This window comes from Mus pahari, chromosome 4 (assembly GCF_900095145.1).
Source record: "Mus pahari chromosome 4, PAHARI_EIJ_v1.1, whole genome shotgun sequence".
NCBI classification, from domain to species: Eukaryota; Metazoa; Chordata; class Mammalia; order Rodentia; family Muridae; genus Mus; species Mus pahari.
In genome coordinates, this window is record NC_034593.1 from 51,523,640 (window position 1) to 51,529,767 (window position 6,128).

The following is a 6,128-nucleotide window of genomic DNA, read 5'->3' on the forward strand; positions in this document are numbered from 1 at the left end:
TAGTTCAGATACCATTAAAACCCCAAAGTGTGCAGCTTTGCTCCCACGGGGACACTTAATTCATCGTCTTCTAACATCCAGACATGGATTTCTTCATGTAGGTTGTGTCTTTCTGCTTAATCAATACGTTTTCTAAGTTCGGTCCCCTCCAAACCATCTTGAACTTTAGTTTCTGGGTAGACTAGCTGCACCCAAGTAGCATCCTTACTGGTCTCCAGACTTGTCAGGGCGCACTGCAGGCAACCTTTAACTGCTTTTCCTGCTTCTGGCGGCAATTTGAGGTTGGGGATTACATAATGTTCCTTTGGAGAGAATTATGCCTGCTTAGGGAGGTGCGTGGGCGCGCCTACGATGAGAAATGATCTACACTCACTCAGCCCTGCTTGGATGATTGCTGTGATTCGAAGCTAAAGCAAATCTTCAACTAGTTCTATATAGTCCCATGGGCTGAAGGCCCAGCAGGCTCTCCATCAGAGTGATGATGGGGCCACTCGTGATTGGAGTTCACCCACGTGTTCTCTTCTGAGCTCATTCAAAATTATAAGAGATTTTGAATAGATCCTAAGTTGCCATTTTAAAAATCCATATATATCTCAGATAAACAGCACAGGTGCACCTCTCTGGATCTAGATTTTTTTCCTTCTGTGGTAGTTCCTCATAGGGACTGTCACTCTTGGGGGGTATGGTCTTGTTGAAGTAGGTGTGGTCCTGTTGGAGGAATTGTACCGGTGGGGACAGGCTTCGAGGCTTCAGAAGCTCAAGCAAAGCCTCCTGCTTTAGTCTCCAAATATAGAACTCTCAGCTCTCTCTCCAGCACCGTGTCTGCCCGCATACTGCCACGGGTCCTGCCATGACAACAATGGACTAAACCTCTGAGTCGTAAGACAGCCCCAATTAAATGTTTTCCTTTATAAGGATTGCCACGGTCATGGTGTCTCTTTACAGCAATAGAAACCCCAATTAAGACACCTTCTTTCTATAAGCTGCCTTGGTCATGTTGTTTTATCACAGCAACGGAAAAGTAACTAATGAAAAGGGCATCACCCATCACTTTTGGTTTGCTAAATGCTCAGGTTCACCCCTTTGCAGATTCCATTGGGATATTCCACAAAGCTCCACGGAGCTCCACACTTAAACATCCCTTGCAACAAATCTCACTGCTTTTCAGTACACAAATCTATATGCCATATGTTATTTTATGTCTTTTAAAACATTTTAACTGAGATTTTATTTATTAATTAGTAAGGTTTAAGTTATTTTTATTTTACGTGTATGAGGTTTTTGTCTTCATGTAGGTACACACATCATCTGTGTCTGGTGCCATGGAGACCGGTAGAACCGGAGCTACAGAAAGTTATGAACATCCACGTGGGTGCTGGGAATCAAACCCAGGTCCTCTGGAGAAGCAGCCAGTGCTCTTAAACACTGAGCCATCTCTCCAGCCCCTGATGAGGAGAGCATAATGAATGTAGAGCTTTCTCCTTAGGACAAGAATAAATAGTTCATCTCATTGTTTCCCTTTAAAATAATATCTCTATCTCTATCTATCTATCTATCTATCTATCTATCTATCTATCTATCTATCTATCTATCTGTCTGTCTGTCTTGCTCCTGTAATGTTTGTTAGTTTGTTGAATTTTATGCTTGCATGCATGTCTGTGTGTGGAGAAGGCCAGAAGTGGAATTCCAGCTGGTTTGAGGGGTGGGAGCAAGGAATCAATCCCATGCCCTCTATAAGAGCAGCAAGTGTTCTTAACCACCAAGCCACCTCTCCAGCCCCGTATATTCTTTCTGTGACTATATATCACTATTTACCAGTTCTTCTGTTAATGAGCATTTGGGTCATTTCCAGTTCAAGGGCTATTATAAACCAGGCTGGGAACTTTCTCGTACTTTACATTGGTATGTAAAGACTTACTACTGTTGCTACTTTAGTTTTCGTTACAGAAAGAGTCCACAATCACTAACAGTTCTGTCTCAGTTCTTCTGGGATGCTATAACAAAGAGGAATACACCAGGCAGCTTATATGACATGAACATTAATTACTTTCTCTCTATGTTGTAGAGTGATTCGATCCAAAATTCAGCCTTTCTGTGTGCTCTTATCTAGCCTTCTAACTTCACTTTTCTTCATTTTTCTTCATCTTACAGATGGGGGAATGGAGGCACCGAGAGCTCAAGCATCACACTTAAAACTGCATGAGCTTGGGTGGTCCAGCAGGTAAGGAGTTTGTTCCAAGTCTGACAGCCCACATACTGGAAGGAGAGAACACTGGCTCCCACAAGTTGTCCTCTGATCTCCATTCCGCTATGCACATATAGAATAGATAGGTAAATAAATAAAATAACAATAAGAAAACCCCTACACAGGTACAGCGGAAGGAGCTACAGTAGAGCCCAAAGGATCTGGGTGCAGAGACTGCGCTCTGGGTTACTAAGCTACTCTGCCGCTCCGAATCACCCCCCTCGCCATACCAGGAGAATGAATCTTTCTGACATATCAAATGGCCCTCGCCTCACCATCTTAAACTTAAGCCTTTCTCTCTTTTTAAAAAATATTTATTTTATGTGAATGAGTGTTTGGCCAGCATGTATCTATGTGTAGTACATGTATGCAGTACTTGCGAAAGCCAGAAGAGGGCGCTTGAATGCCCTAGACCTGGAGTTACAGAAGGGTATAAGTCACCAAGTGGGTGCTGGGAACTGAACTCTGGTTCCCTGCAAAAGCAGCAAGTGCTCTTAACTTGGAGTCATCTCTCCAGCTCTCAGTTTAACCCTCTGCTGACTGCACATCTCACTGCAGTTACTGAGCCTCTTCCTTTACTGCCACAGTTTCTGAGGAGTTGACTTATCACAGCGCCTCCGTTTCCTCACCTCCTGTGCTCGCCTTGGCTTATCTGACACTATCCACCCACACTGAGGTCATCATGGCATCTCTGCTGCTAAACTCACCAGATGCATTTGGTTCTCATATGAGATATGCCTGTGTCCTCTGAGCGGGTCCAGCATTGTAGATCATTCTCTCCCTGTACCGTCTCATCTTCTGCTTGAGTATCTTCTCATAGTTCTCATCTTATCTCTAACCCCTCTGCTCAGCTCTTCTGCTCTCTGACTCCTTGTCTATGACCTTTAAATACTGCAGTGACTCTCACCTCATTCCTGGGCTCCCGTCTCTTTCTTCCCATGCCTTTCCCCTAAGTTCATCTTAAGCAATGGCACACTTGACATCTGGACTTGGAGATCCATATTTGGCATATGCCTCTGACTTGTGAGGTACAGACTCGTACTCACCCTGCTCACTCCACTTTTCCACTTGGTGTTTTCTGACAATATAACTTTTTTTTTTTCCTGAAATAAACTCATAATTTCTCCCACTCCCAACTTACTTCTTCCCTGGTGCTGGACAAGAGAACCTAGGAGTTGTCTAAGTGAAAAAGTCATCTCCGACACTGACTGACTTCTAACCGCATGTCTAATTATTCACAAGGTTCTATAATACATCTTCTAATTTTCCCTCAAATGCCTTCATGTTTCCGAGTCTAAATTATTTATGCTCACCCTGGATGTGTTAAGTCACTTCCTGAAGGATGTATTATGTCCCTCTGCATCCTTCAGATCACGGCTGGAATGGTAATTTAAGTTGCAAAGACAATCTTAATTCTTTTTTTTTTCTTTTTCTTTTCTGAAACCAAGTCTCACTATGCAGCCCTAGCTAACCTGGAACTTGCTGTGTAGAACAGGCTGGTCTTAAATTCACAGGGATCTCCCCTGTCTCTCCAGAGATGGGATCAGATATGTGACTACCATACCTGGTTCCGATCTCAATTTGCTAATTTGAAACTAAACGTTGGCATTGTATGTGGACAGAGTTGAAACATGAACACAAGCTGGGATTCGTTGCAGGAGGTGGCTCATTTCTTCAGCCCTTCCTTCCCTTGGGCCATGCATTGTGGCCACACTGACTCTCGTACCTACCCAGATCTCCATGCCCATGATGCCCCCTTCATTGCCTTCTCCCCACCCTGAAACTCGGGACCAGGGCATTTCATGTTCATTGTATGTCATTGAACTTTTACGCCTTCTTTTGCAGAGGTTTCATGACTGTAATTATTTAGTTGTGGGCCCGCAGCCTGACACGCTGTGCAGTCCCTCAGTCTCCTGTGGTCGCCTCCCCAGTATGGCAGCATTCTCGACTTCACGCTCGGCGCCAAAGCTGCTGGTGAGGCCATTGTGCAAGGTCTTCAGTCCATTTTTCAGGAGCAGGGGATGACAGAGTCAGTGCACACCCGGCAGGACCATGGATATGTAGCAACTTACACAAACAAGAATGGCAGCTTTGCCAATGTGTGAATTTATCCACATGAATTGGTGTTGCTGGACCTTCAGAGTTACGACAGTGATGTGCAAGGCAAACAAGAAACTGACAGCCTTCTGAACAAAATAGAAGAAAAAAAATGAAAGAATTGAGTCAAGACAGTACTGGGCGGGTGAAGCGATTACCACCCATAGTTCGAGGAGGGGCCACTGACAGATACTGGCCTACTGCTGATGGGCGTCTGGTTGAGTATGACATAGATGAAGTGGTGTATGATGAAGATTCACCCTATCAGAACATTAAAATTCTACACTCAAAGCAGTTTGGGAATATTCTCATCCTCAGCGGGGATGTTAATTTAGCAGAGAGTGACTTGGCATATACCTGGGCCACCATGGGCAATGGTAAAGAAGACTACATTGGCAAGGATGTACTGATTCTGGGAGGTGGCAGTGGAAGCATATTAGGTGAAATTGTCAAACTGAAACCAAAGATGGTCACTATGGTAGAGACTGACCAAATGGTCACTGATGGATGTAAGAAATACATGTGGAGAACATGTGGAGATGTCTTAGACAATCTTAAAGAAGACTGCTATCAGGTTCCTATAGAAGACTGAATCCCAGTACTGGAGAGGTACGCCAAAGAAGGGAGAGAGGTTGATTATGTGATTAGTGATTTGACATCTGTCCCTATCTCTACATCTCCAGAAGATTCCACATGGGAGTTCCTCAGGCTGATCCTCGACCTGTCAATGAAGGTTCTGAAACAGGATGGAAAATACTTCACAACAGGGGAACTGTGTCAACTTGACTGAAGCCCTGTTGCTCTATGAAGAACAGCTGGGGCGTCTGTATTGTCCTGTGGAATTCTCAAAAGAGATTGTCTGCGTCCCTTCATACTTGGAATTGTGGGTATTTTACACTGTTTGGAAGAAAGCTAAGCCTTAAAGACGAGCATCCCCTGAATGACGCGTGCTGCAAGCCGCCTTCCTGACCGCCGTATGCCGTATATGCCATCAAATGAGTCAGGTAACTGTTCATGAATTCCTTCAAGTGGTTTTCACTTTTAATTATTATTTTTAATTTTAAAAAGTGCCCCCCCCCAAAAAAAAGGCCAATGGGAAAAATGTATATTTTGATGAGTTAGGGCGTTAATTTTTAAAAGTCAGCCGAAGGACAATTAGACAGCCCAGCAAAGACTGCGGAATGCGCTGACCCCCTAGAACGTGATTTTAATATCCTTTTTTCCCTCTGTGTGGGGTTTGGGTTTTCATTTTGATTTCAGTAGACCTTTTCAGTAGACATGTGGAGGAATGAACATCATTGTTTTGTTCTGGAGAGAAGTTCCTGATAGTGTTTCTCCCCTCTCACCCCCAAATTGACTTAGATATTAAATTTTGGTGCTTTTAAATGTTTAAAAAGAGTGATTAGCAGTGCTTCAATTAAAATGACAAAGGAGAAAAATAATTATTTAGTTGTATAATCAGCTGCTTAGATACCCTCCCTGACAGAAAAAAGATGCCCCCTTGCGGTTGTCTGACCTTGTTCTCAGGATTTGGCACAGTCTATTCATTACAAAGTAGGAAGACCCAGTTGTCTTGGTCATGGTGTCTTATCACAGCAAAAGAAAAGTAACTAAGGCACTACTTGAACCTCTAACAACCCCAGTACCCCGGCCTCTTGGTGCTTTACCACCCCTCCACCCTCAAGGCCTAGCCTGCCCCACCCCCATGGGCCCTTTCTTATTTATTTATTTATTTATTTATTTATTTATTATTATTTTCTTTATTTACATTTCAAATGCTATCCCG

General features: G+C 43.6%; 1 pseudogene; it reads left to right on the plus strand.

The window, feature by feature from the left end:
* Nucleotides 1-4,251: 4,251 nt before the first annotated feature.
* On the plus strand, nt 4,252-5,293 carry LOC110320783 (annotated as a pseudogene).
* Nucleotides 5,294-6,128: the final 835 nt, after the last annotated feature.